This window comes from Pararge aegeria, chromosome 16, assembly GCF_905163445.1.
Source record: "Pararge aegeria chromosome 16, ilParAegt1.1, whole genome shotgun sequence".
NCBI classification, from domain to species: Eukaryota; Metazoa; Arthropoda; class Insecta; order Lepidoptera; family Nymphalidae; genus Pararge; species Pararge aegeria.
In genome coordinates, this window is record NC_053195.1 from 5,041,469 (window position 1) to 5,055,392 (window position 13,924).

The window sequence follows — 13,924 nt, forward strand, 5'->3', positions numbered from 1 at the left end:
TAAATATCACTTGCTTTAACGGTAAAGATGGAAACATCGTGAGGAAACCACCATGCCTTAGAATTCTCCTTAATGTTCTCAAAAGCGTCTCAAGTCCACCAATCCTCATTAGGCCAGCATGGTGGACTACGGCCTAAATCCTTCTCATTCTAAGGCCTGTTTATAATGATTAATGAACATAATTAAAAAAATTAAATTCATTTATTTCAAGTAGGCCTAATATAAGCACTTTTGAAACGTCAAGTTTGTCCGTTTGTAGTGACTCTACCACCGGTTCGGAAGGCAGATTCTACCGAGAAGAAGCCGGCAAGAAACTCAGCAGTAGCTCTTTTCCAACATCAATTTTGTTGCCTACTCTTATGCAGTTCAATTGATGCCCACTCACTAAAAACTAATGAATCAGTAATCACAACCGACTTGCTAGTAAATAAAGAATTAAAAATTCGATTAATTCGATTAATTAAGTATTTAGTGGACCCCCGGTAGTCCGACAAACATTTTGCAGGGCAGTGTCGAACTATTGAATTCGTCGGATTATAGAGTACTGCCCTATAGTCCGGATTTTTTTACAAAAGAGTACCTTGTAATCCGACCACAATAGTGATGGTGCGTACAAGTTGTAACTTGTTCAATCATGCTTAGCGAATACGTATTCAATAATAAATAATAGACCATGTCGGATTACAGGGGGCGCCGGATTAGACAGGGGCCGGACTACCGGGGGTCCACTGTATTCATAAACATTTACCTACCACCATCATTGTAGTTAAACACTTGTGTTTACTCAAGTTTTTAACTACTGTGCTATCATAGCATACCTACTGCTTTGTCGGGGACGCCACTTGCATTATTATAAAATAATGGTGGCAGCATTATTTTTGACACATTAAAGTGAAAAAAATATTTTTATATTTCGTTACAAAAGCTAAGCCCTTTAGCCCTCCAGTAATCTAATTAAATTAACATTAATAGAACAGCGTGTTCCTTCCTAGTACCTTCCGACTCCATTTTGTAAATTGTGTCCAAGCCCCACGGGAGATGGGACAAACCACGCAAAGTGGAAATAACGTTCCGACGAGAATATACTACCCGTTCCATTACACCTAACCAACCTGTGTTTCGTTTTGTTTTAAAGTTATCGGCACCGAATACGAAACATCTTAATCCAGACCAAGTCATCTAACCTGCTTTCGTAACGTTTTTAAGACGCCTTCTATTTATATTTGCTAAACTGCTTTAAAATTGAATAATATCAACTAATTACTAACCGGATACGGATTCGAACTCGACACCCGAAAGTGAAGTCAAGTTCTTCCCACTGGGCTATCGCCGCTTTAATAAAATCATTGGTGAATTAGAAATATATTGAAAACTAAGTTTTTATATGTCGATCAATGTGCTCCGCCCATTGCTACTGCAGCTTGGCGACTCGTTGAGCTATGTCAGTGACTCTAGTTCTTCTACGGATTTTATTTCTGATTTGATAAAGTAGAGATACCTACTCCTGGCATAGCTCCCTCCATCGCCCGCTGAGGGACTCTGAGCCTTCTTATGGGGCCTAAAGAAAGTGACCACGATTTCGATCTGTAAGTCATCACTGGCAACACGCACTGAAGACTTTGAGATCCTCAGGCACTGAGAGAAAATGTTATTGTTTTCATTAAAAACGATTTAAAAACTCGTGCCCTTGTAAATTACACACTCAATCCTATCACACGTCGTAAAAGCCTATATTCAACCCTCTCATATTTTCACGGTGTGATTACATCTCGAACCGTTTCCCGGCAGCCCTTTGGGTGCAATAACGCGACATATCCATACGTTATGGCCTTGTTGGTGCGATAAAGGCGACAGTTGTTTAACTCTGTACTTTCCCATTCTTTTGTAATTTACACAAAATTTATTCTCGTCGTTACGTAAAAAATAAAATAAAAAGTGTATATTCTAAAAACAAGTAACTTTTTTAAACTAAATCATCAGTATTAATCAGTTACTTTTTTAAGCACTCGGCTCTTATATGTTAATTTGTTGAAAAAATGCGCTTTGAGATTATTTGTCTTTTTTAATCTTTGGTACTAAATAAATAAAGTCTCTCTAAATGTATTAAAGTCTCCAGGTAACAATGCTGTTTAGCGGCAGAAGTAAGCAAGGAAAGCAGCTGCTATGTTCTGGTTTAAAGTACATGGTAGCCGGTGTAGTTGCAGGCACAAAAAGTTTACCGCTGACGCCTCAGGTTGCTCGACACGGGGCGGCATTTTTGAGACGCGTTCCTTGCATGCCGAGTTCGCACGACCTCTTAACTTTTCTAAGTTGTTTGCGTTTTAAACAAATTAAAATATCAGCTTGCTTCAGCGGTGAAGGAAAAAGTCGTGAGGAAATCTGCATGCGTGAGAGTTCTCCGTCATGTTCTTAAAGGCGTGTGGAGTCCACCAATTCGCATTGGGCCTGTTTGGTGGACTACGGCCTAATCCCTTCTCATTGTAGGTGATGATCCATGTCGCTGGCTGGTAACGGGTTGGTAGAATGATGATTATGTACATAACGAGTAGATATATAGATATTATATATAGTTATTGTCTAACCACAGCTAATAATGCTCAGAATCTAGATATTGTATTTCAAAGGCGTGACCTACAAGGCGCGTTTAGTGCCTATCTCCCGTCACAGCCTGTCGTCCACCCGATGACAGCCATTCATTAGTCAGGCCTCGCCATCCGCAATATCCGTTCGATCGAGAACATGTTTGTATTATCTTCATAGTACACAATAGGTTTTTCCCTATAGGCTCCAATCTATATAAAATCTGCAGTAATACTTATTATAAATACTGTTACATAGGGCAACACACAAATCTCTATATTAAGCCCTTAGTATATGATTTGCAGGTATATAGGTAACGTTAGTTAGTTAATTGGTTTCGACTATCAATACCCTGTAACGTCCAATTAAAAAGCAACTTATGCACCTTATGTAAAAGCTGAAATACGTCCACACTTCTGCTGTAAACGTTCACGCTCTTTGCAAAGTAAAGAAGAGTTACATGGTTTCGTTACTCGTAAATGACTCCAAATTTGCGAGCATGCAAATCATAACCAAAGCGTAGATGACTAAATTGAGAGGGCTGAAATTACTTCTATTATTTTCGCAATGTTAGCACTCATTGACTGGTAAGTTTAATCACCGAATAATTTCAATTTCAATTTATTCAGCACAACACATAATGTTACATTTATAATACAATACTTAAAATAAATTCAATTATATAATTTGACGTATGTACACCCAGTTTGAGCGCAGCCATTTTTTTAAATGAAATTTTATGAATTTTAAAACATGAGTAAGACATCGTATAGTAGGGAAACCGATTTTATTGGAGATGCTCAAAATCATCTTCATCATCACTTCAACCGATTGACCTCGACTGCTGTAGGTCTTTTGTAGAGCGTTCAAAAATCCTTGATCCTGGGCAGCTTGTTTCTTGCGGCTCTCAGAGACTCGCTTGATGTCTGTCCATCTCACTGGGGGGTCGAGTAACGCTGCGATTACCGGTGTGGGGTCGCCATTCCAACACGGCCGAGCGGCGCAGTGGGCAGCGACCCTGCTTTCTGAGTCCAAGGCCGTGGGTTCGATTCCCACAACTGGAGAGTGTTTGTGTGATGAACATGAATGTTTTTCAGTGTCTGGGTATATTATAAGTATTTATGTGTATTATATTCATAAAAAAATATTCATCAGCTATCTCAGTACCCATAACACAAGCTACGCTTACTTTGGGGCTAGATGGCGATGTGTGTATTGTCGTAGTATATTATAGTATTGGGACCCCAGCATCCATTAGATCCCCAAGCTATGTACCGCGCCCATTTTTTTTTTTTTTTTATATTAATAGCGGGAACATCTGCAGCACCAGAGGAGCCACCGATGCGTTGCCGGCCCTTGAATAACCCTAGATTGTATTTTTGAGGACATCAGATGGGGGATTGTTCCATAATCTGCAAGTACGCGGTAAAAATGATCTGGTATTTCGAACAGAAGAAGAATACCAGGCATCCAGATGATGAGAGTGGAATTTATTCGTTGTTACTTCAGCTTTATAATAAAACTTGCGATACATCTTATGTTTATATACTACACCTCAACTCGCCTCACTGACTTTACATATATGGGTCATATTGAGATCGTATCGCTACTGAATCGCTGACTAAAGTCGCCGTTGGCCTGCTAAGTGCCGGTTAACATGTAGTAAATACCCATTCGTTAAGAGTTGTGCCGAAACACTGTAACTAGTTAGCAAAGTTTGAAAGTCATTTAGGGAATAGAAAGTTGGGTAACTCACTCAAAACATTTGTGGATGTCTGAAAACTTTTAAAGGAAGGTAGGTACTATAGTCTATACCGTTCTACTCAATTAGGTTAGGGGTCGATTATTTATTTATTTTTGACTTTGAACATTTCCTTCAATTCTTCAATGCGAGCGGCATTGAAGAATTGAAGTAATGAAAAGAATTAAAAGTAAAAATATTTATGAAATACTCAAAATTTAAAAAAAAGGATAATGGTAAAATATTTTATGGTAAGAGATGATAAAATTGCAATGAAAATTTGCACACACGTTCATACGCACACACATACACGTGTAAATGCGATTTTCAGTCATTAAAAGTTTATATAAGTATATTAAAACAATTACTTTTGATATAGTTTAATTAGTGATACTTTTTATAGGTGCTGCAGGGTACTCGGGTTACTATAACGCGACCAACTTATAGTATAAATGGATATTCTAATTTAAGTATTTCAGGTTGAACCGCTACTAAATTCTTTATTTAAATTATCGAAGAATCGGTAAAGGATAAACGAAAGGAAACTTTTTATTACAATAAAAAAAAACATTTAGATAGCAAACAGAGTCTAAGGGATTTCATGAATATTTCATGATCTTTTTTTCAAATCTGTCGTATTTATCATACCTCTCATTTAATTTGTTCAGGTTGGATTTCTTTACGTTTATACATTTTGAAACTTGGTTTTTTTTTATTGTAGGTTAACGGAATCGCTAATAGTATAATGAATCTATGAAATTAAATAGAAGCGTTGATAGACTAGTGATCCGGGTTTCGGCTACCCTTATGGAGATACCGGAACGCTAAATCGCTAGGCGGCACGTCTTTGTCGGTAGAGTGGTCACTAGCCACGGCTGAAGCCTCCAAACAGTGTGGCGTATCCAATATTTGACTTTACTCATTATCATACGCTCCCAAAATTAGATCATCGTCTTTTGTTTATATACATTGGATACGTGACCTACAACCGACCTACCAACCTGTAGCACCTAAAATAATTTAGGTACTGCCAAAACACAGCACGTGAAGTATCTGACTTCATTAGAAACGCCAGCATTTTTTAATGAATGTCAAGTTTTCATATTTCGCTATGATTATGAGTGCGGGCTCGTTAGGATGATTTTGTCGTATATAGCGTTTGCGTTTTTGAAATGAAAATAATGGGCGCTGAAATAATATGAGAACAAGAAATTTCTTAGTTTAACGGGTTGAAATATCGGCATATTCCATAAATATTATCGTGGTTGAACTATTTTTAAGAAATGTTGATTAACCACGAAAATCTAAAGAAGAAATTTATTCATCATCACCATCATTATCCAGCCATCACTGGCCCACTACCGGGCACGGGTCTCCTCTCCGGTTTAGGGCGTAGTCCACCACGCTGGCACTTGCAAATAATGGAGATCTTACGGGTATGCAGGTAAACTATAAACATTTTAGTTGGTTCAACAACAGTATTTATTTACTGCAGATCTTCCAAAATGAACTCACTGCGCACGTTTCGCTTCGACGCCGAAGCATCGTGTTGACTTTTGTTGGAAAACGTGAGGATAGGACTTGACGAATAATCGAACAGAGTTTCCTCCTACAATTGCTTGGTACAGATTACAGAAGTAATGATTGAGAAATCAATGCTTTTTACGGCTTTTAATAATATTTTTTTTCGATATTAGTTTCCGGTACGTTATTTCACAAAATGTATACATAGTTATTAAACTATTTAGAAAAAAAAAATTAAATTAGAATTATTACGAATTATATAAAGCTGAAGCGGTGATAGCGCATTGAGTAGGAGCTCGACTTCCCTTTCGGGGGGCCGAGTTCGAATATCAGTACGCACCTCTAACTTTTCCAAATTAGGTATGTGCGTTTTAAGTAATAATAATCTAAATTAAAATATCACTTGTTGTTGTGGTGTACAATAAAAGTGTATTCATTCATTCATTCATTCATTGATGTAGCTTAGTGTCCATTCTAGATCATGGATTTCCGAAAACTATGACTTTTTCTATCCAATAACTCAATATTTACCTATTTATCTACTTATCATTTATACATTTGCTTTACATAGCGACTCATAAAAATATTAACGTATTTTCCGTAACAGAAAAGCGAGTGATTTCCTACTTCATTGGTCCGGAATCGAACGGGAGGCATTACTTTCAAATTCACTGAACTAAATTGATGGGATTCACATATTCGGAAATAGATTTCTAATAGATTTATAATGATTTATATTGCACACACACGCATTCATAAAAACAAGATTTTTTACACGGCTAACATAATGCATGTTCCTTAATTAAAAACTTAGTTTAGTTTATTAATTTTAAATTAGTTATTTCATGTTCTGTTAATGTACGATATGCTCGTTCATGTAAAGCGGAGGAGCCGATACGAGTATAGATTAATACTTAGCTTCGTTTTCGCTTTATTTCTGACTCTTCTTGTCATTCCGACCTTTGATCCCGCCTTGGTAACCGTCTCGTACTCCCATCTTTTAAAACGAAGTTCTTCGGTAATTCTTTGACCTTTAAGGCAATTATGATCTGGAACAATCTGCCTGCTGAAATCCGTGGAAGTAGTACGCTTCCGATATTTAAGAGTCGGCTGAAGGACTAGGTACTACCTCTCTTTGAGTGATGGAATTTGAAGTAGATTCTTTGTATTTCTTTCTTTTAAATTATGTATTAAAATCTACTTATATACTTATATTATGTTTCTTAAATATTTATATATATTATGTATATTTTATGTTTATATATTACGTATATTCATTTAAATTATCTATGTATTTGTATCATTGTATGAAAATGTATGAATTACTATGTATGACTAAAAATTGTTATTGACTTAAAGTTGGAAATAAAGGCTTTATTATTATTATTATTATGTATTTGTATCATTACATCTTGGTATTTATGTATATCTATCAACACTCTTGGCACTATCCCGTTCGCTTGCTGTAAGTCCTATCTACAAAGGTTGCCTGTAAGAGATTGCTTGCAGCAATAAGGTCGCCTTTGCATGGCTACATGGTATACTCCTTACTGTTCCTGTATGTTATACGTGCATTAAAGTGTTTCTCCTTTTTCTTCTTCTACTTAGTCATCATTGGTCAAACCTTCTATAAACGTTGTAATTTTTATGGAACAATAAAACTATTTTTATTTATTTATTTTATACTATTTTAAACTGCCAACTGCCTCGCTGGTTTAGTTTTTCATTTATTCAAATACAAAATTCCAAAAAATATTTTATTATGCTCAGATTACATTATTCGATCACAAAGACGACATTAATATAAAACCACAAAGATTTTTAATTATTATTATAACTCTAAATTTGTACCTACACCACATACAAGAAAACAGGAACATAAAAATTTAAGCAGAAAAGCGTATACTCAATCCCACAAATGATTTCTACACCTTTCGCAAACGATATGCAGATGACACCAACTTATGACCGTAGTTAGAGCAGTCTATTATTTGTGTAAAATACTCGTGATTTTAATTTCATAGCCAAATAAAAGGGCATTAGTGTTGAAACTAACGCCCTTTTGTGTATTCATAATGTATGCGGCAAGAAAATGTATTTCTAAAGTTTTCCGTAATTAATTGCGACCCCGTTATTATAAACGGCAATTAGTAACCTGAATGGAACCACTTAACACCTTAACTTTACCCATGTAGTCGCAAGTCTTGAAAAGGAGTAAGTACGAGTACTTATACTCTAAAATTACTTGACCTAAACAACCCGTACCTTGCTTTGTAAGATAAAAATTTTGCCTCTTATACGTTTTATTTTCATTTCTGTTTCATAATAATAAGTCGCCGGTTGCTTCGGAACTCAAAAGCCCCGAAAGCGGAGGAGTGTTTTTTTTCGATAAGTTATTTATATTGTTTTTTGGTTCGTATTTATAATTTATACTGTTAGAAATAAAAAAAAAAATGTATAAATAAATGTATAATAATCAAATTCTTTATTAGCTACAAACACAATTATAAACATACAAAGAATTATAAAAAAGGAGAGGAAAAAGAAAAGCACACGGACAATTAAAATTTGGAAATGTACATAGATATTGCCCATTTAAGTAGATACTAGCTGACCCGTGCAACTTCGTCTACACCAAATCGGTTATTACCGGAAAACACGAATAAAATGACATTTTCTAAAAATGAATCCTAGCTAGATCGATCTATCGCCCCCAAAAACCCCTGAACACTAAATTTCATGAAAATCGTTGGAGCCGATTCCGAGTTTACAATTATATATATACAAGAATTGTTTGTTTAAAGATATAAGATATGAACTGAATATATAAAAATTCTATTTTTATTGAAAGCGGTGATGGCTTAGTGGGTAAAGCTTCGGCTTTTCTTTCTTGGAGACCGTGTTCGAGCCCCGTCACGCACCACTAGCTTTTCCGAGTTATGTGCGTTTTTAGTTTAAGCAATTTAAATATCACTTGCTTTAAACGGTGAAGGAAAACATCGTGAGGAAACCTGCATGCCTGAGAGTTTTCCATAAGGTTCTCAAAGGCGTGTGTCTACCAATCTGCACTCGGCCAGCGTGGTAGACTACGGCCTTAACCCTTCTCCCATTCTGAGAGAGGACCCGTGCCCTGTAGTGGACCAGTAATAGGTTTATAATTTTGATATTTTTATTGAAGTGTTTTTACCTCCCTGTAGCGCGCTGTGTTCAAGTAGGAGGCCCCGGGTTCAATACCTGCAGGCAATTTGGGAATTTATAATTTCTGAATTTTCTCTGGTCTGGTCTGGTCTGGTTCCGACAAAGACGTGCCGCTACGCGATTTAGTGTTCCGTCGCGATGTAGCGTAGAAACCGATTAGGTGTATGACTACCATACTCCCTAACAGATTGAGAATGCAGACAAAGGTTAACTTGTAGGGAATAAAAAAAAACTTAAAATGCGTACTTGACTATTTCAATTCCGGCACCAGCAGGGTTTGAAACTGCCTCTCTCCGGCAATGGCCAATTAAATTACCTCAGGCTACTGAGAACAATAGATACTAGGTTAAGCAACGTTGTGTGTTACACCGAATACTTTTTTTTTATCTTAAACAACAATCTATCTTCTATCTATATATATATAAAAGAGAAAGTGTGTGGGTATGTTTCGTATAGGCTCCGAAACGGCTGGACCGATTTCAATGAAACTTTCAGGGAATCTCCGGATTGACCTGGCGAGTAATCCTGTAAAGTGTGATGACGATCAGAGCACTCCTATTTTTGAACTGTCAAACTGTCAAATACAGCTTACATTTACTATGATGATATTCTATTGTTGGGTGTACACGGGTGTAGATAATGATCTTCAACCGCTCGAGAAAAGAATAGAAGAGAATGAATACGGAGAGAAATAAATGATTTGATATACTATGAGACTTAAATTAAAAGTTTAATGATGTAAATTTATTGTTTAAATAAAATAAAGCAAAATCTAGCTAGGCGAAGCGGGCTGGGTAAGCTAAATAAAAAAAATATTTTAAATAATTATTACTGAGTGTTTTGTGACATGCGATGTTTCAATCTAGTCCTCGCTACCCCGCCAGGCGTACGTGGATACCCACTAAGCAAGTTGAGTTAGTTGTAAGACGCGAGGGGGTGAAGAGCGCGCAAACCCCTAAAATCTGAACTATGATTGAGCCTTAAATCAGCACTGTAATCTTGTAGTCGAGTGCACAACACAGCCTAGGTACTAGGGCGGCATAATTGCCAGCAGATTAGCAAAAGCGCCCAGTCCTGTAGCCCGGGGCACTGTTGTCACTAAACGCTTTCACGTTATACCTGACATACGTGATGCGTGATATTACATCGGAACCTTAGTATATAAACCGGCTGGAAGCTAACTACATTTTGCTGCAGGTGTTCTAGATATGAACAGTTTGTTCTTGATGAACTCGTTTTTCAAGAAAAGGCCACACAGAAAGTGGACTTGGAAAAGCCCGGATAACATAACCAAAAATGAAATAGACTTCATTATAACGGATAAACGCTATATATTTAGAGATGTTTCTGTGATCAGTAGGTTTAATACAGGAAGCGATCACCGACTTGTTCGAGGCACTCTAAATATCGATTATAAGCTGGAAAGGAAACGTTTGATGAAGTCTTCACTCCGGCCTACAATGTTTCAGACCCAGGCTGGCTCAGATCGCTTTCAGATGGAACTAACAAACAGATTTCAAGCTCTGGAACCTTTAAGCAATATTGACGAGGATTTTGAAACAGTTGCAAATATCATACGGGAAGAAGGCTATAAGTTCTGTGGTACAAGGCGTATGGGCAAAAAGTCTAAGCTCTCAGATGAGACTCTTCAGCTTATGAAAGAGAGGCGTGGAAATGTATTTAAAAGTCAGGCAGAACAACGAGCCATTAATAGAAAAACAAAAAAATCTATACGTAGAGATCTCCGGTGCCTAAATACTCAAAACATACAAAAAGCTATAGAGGAAAACAGGGGGTCCAAGGTATTTACACAAAGTCTTGGAAGAAGCCAAATGACTAAGCTGAAGACTTCAAGTAGTAGAATTGTTAGCACTAAGCCAGATATACTTGCTGAGATAGAAGACTTTTACGGTCGACTATATGAGTCCCAAGTTCCTCAGCCAGAGGAATGCAACCAAGATCCCAGAGCCAAGCTAACCCGCCACTTTACTGACGATCTTCCCGAGGTAAGTTTGGATGAGATCGTTTTGGCCCTGAAACAACAAAAAAATGGAAAAGCCCCAGGTGAAGATGGAATCACCTCAGAGCTAATAAAAGCTGGAGGTACGCCATTACTTAAGGAGCTACAGAGGCTTTTTGATTCTGTTATTCAGAATGGGAGAACTCCGAAGGCGTGGAATAGGAGCATAGTAGTTTTGTTTTTTAAAAAGGGTGACAAAACACTCCTCAAGAACTACCGTCCTATCTCGCTCCTAAGCCACATCTATAAGTTGTTTTCAAGGGTCATCACGAACCGGTTGTCACGTAGGCTCGATGATTTCCAGCCGCCGGAGCAGGCAGGGTTTCGGAGTGGATACAGTACTCTAGACCACATACACACGTTGAGGCAAATTCTACAGAAGTCCAACGAGTACAACCAGCCTCTGTGTCTTGCATTCGTGGATTATGAGAAAGCGTTTGACTCAATCGAAACCTGGGCAATTGTGGAATCCCTGCAGCGATCCCAAGTAGACTGGCGTTACATCGAGGTGCTGAAATGCTTGTATAGCGCAGCTGTTATGTCTGTCCAAGTACAAGGCGCGTTTACAAGACCTATCCAATTGCATCGCGGGGTGAGACAAGGAGATATCCTGTCTCCTAAGCTATTTTCAAATGCTTTGGAAGATGTCTTCAAAACGCTAGATTGGAAAGGACATGGCATAAATATAAATGGTGAGCTTATTTCACATCTTCGATTTGCAGATGATATCGTTATCATCGCGGGTTCGCTGCAGGAGCTTCAACAAATGATCGATGGCCTTCATGCTGCCTCGCAAAATGTCGGCCTCCGGATGAACTTGGACAAGACCAAGATTATGCTTAATAATCTGATCGTTCCGGGGCAAGTCACTGTCGATGGGTCTATTCTCGAAACTGTTAAAGAATATACATATCTTGGACAAATCGTTCAGTTGGATAGAAACAGTTTCGAGAAGGAGATCGATAGAAGAATACAGCTGGGCTGGGGAGCGTTCGGCAAACTCCGCCGAGTCTTCTCGTCACCCATACCGCAATGCCTGAAGACAAAAGTTTTCGATCAGTGCGTCCTGCCGGTCATGACTTACGGTGCCGAAACGTGGACACTGACAGCGAGGCTAATTCACAAACTTCAAGTCGCTCAGCGTGCTATGGAAAGAGCTATGCTTGGTATTTCTTTGAGGGATAAGATCCGTAACGAAGTGATTCGCCAAAGAACTAAAGTAACTGACATAGCCTTTCGTGTTAGCGTACTAAAGTGGCAGTGGGCTGGTCACGTTTGTCGGAGGACCGATGGACGTTGGAGTCGAAAGGTTCTCGAGTGGAGACCGCGTGTCGGTAAACGGAGTGTCGGACGCCCCCCTACTAGATGGAGCGACGACCTCCGAAAAGTGGCAGGCATCGACTGGATGAGGAAAGCCGAAAATAGGAAAAGTTGGCGCTGCTTGAAAGAGGCCTATGTTCAGCAGTGGACGCACAATGGCTGATGATGATGATGATGATGATGTTCTAGATATTGCCGGCTAAACTATTAAGTTATATCTACGTATATCGTCGTATGTCAGTGTTGGGTGTTGAACAGTTCGTGAAATACCGACAAAAAGAACCGACTTGACTTTTCGTTCCTACGCAGTCCCGTCGTGACCACGAACCATGCAACTGGGTCGAAATATCTATAAATCCAAAAATATTATTGTGGTATGTACCCGTTGAACTATATTTAAGAAATGTTGATTAACCACAAAAAATCTTGTTTAAAATTTTTGATATTCTAACTGTAGGTGTCAGGGAAAGATAAGCAAAGGGTTTTGTTAGTAAACTCCACAGTCGGAACGTATTTTTGGTATTTTAACGGTTGGCGAATTTAATCGTTGCGGCTGCGGTCAGTTGCGTCCTATGGCTGGATTTGAAACTGAGTTGTCAAATGGGGTTTGCCAACCTACCACAAACGTTCCGTTTTTCCACCTTCCTCAAAACCTCCCTTGTTTTAAAGCCATATACAATAACAAGTGGTGCTAAATTATATTATGATATTAACACTATTCATTTATTTTACATTAAAAACAGTTGAATTCAAAAGATGTGGTGATAGCCCAGTGGGTAGGACTTCGACTTCACTTTCGGGGTGGCGAGTTCGAATCCCAGCACGCACCTCTAACTTTTCTTAGTTGTGTGCGTTTTTAGCAATTAGAATTAGTTTTTATCACTTGCTCCAACGGTGAAGGAAAACGAGGAAATCTGCATGCATGAGAGTTCTCCATAATGTTCTCAAAGGTGTGTGGAGTCCACCAATCAGCACTGGGCAAGCGTGGTGGACGATGGTTTTCCCTTTTCATTGTGGGAGGAGACCCATTGATATGATGATCTTGATGATGATGATGACGATGATGATGATGATGAAATAACAAGCTGTTTTCATCGCGAACATTGAGCAATTGAACATGAAAGCAAATTTTTTTAGTTGTTTACTCATAACGGGCTAACTAATTTTTTTTTTTTTATAGATATACTACGACCATACACGCATTGTGAGGAAATCCGTTCCTTCGTTTTTCTTAACGTCAAAGGTTGTCTGGAAGAGATGGCTTTAGTGGTAGCGGTCTTATCACTTATGTTTACTTTGTATAAAATGTGTGTGTGCAATAAAGATTTCAAACAAACAAACAAACACATTCACCCATCGCCATCTAGCTCCAAAGTAAGCGAAGCTTGTGGTATGGGTACTAAGATGACTGATGAAATTTTTATATGATTAATATATATCTACAGAAATACTTACAATATACTGAAAAATACCCAGACACTGGAAATAATTCATGTTCATCACACAAACACTTTCCAGTTGTGGGAATCGAACCCACGGCC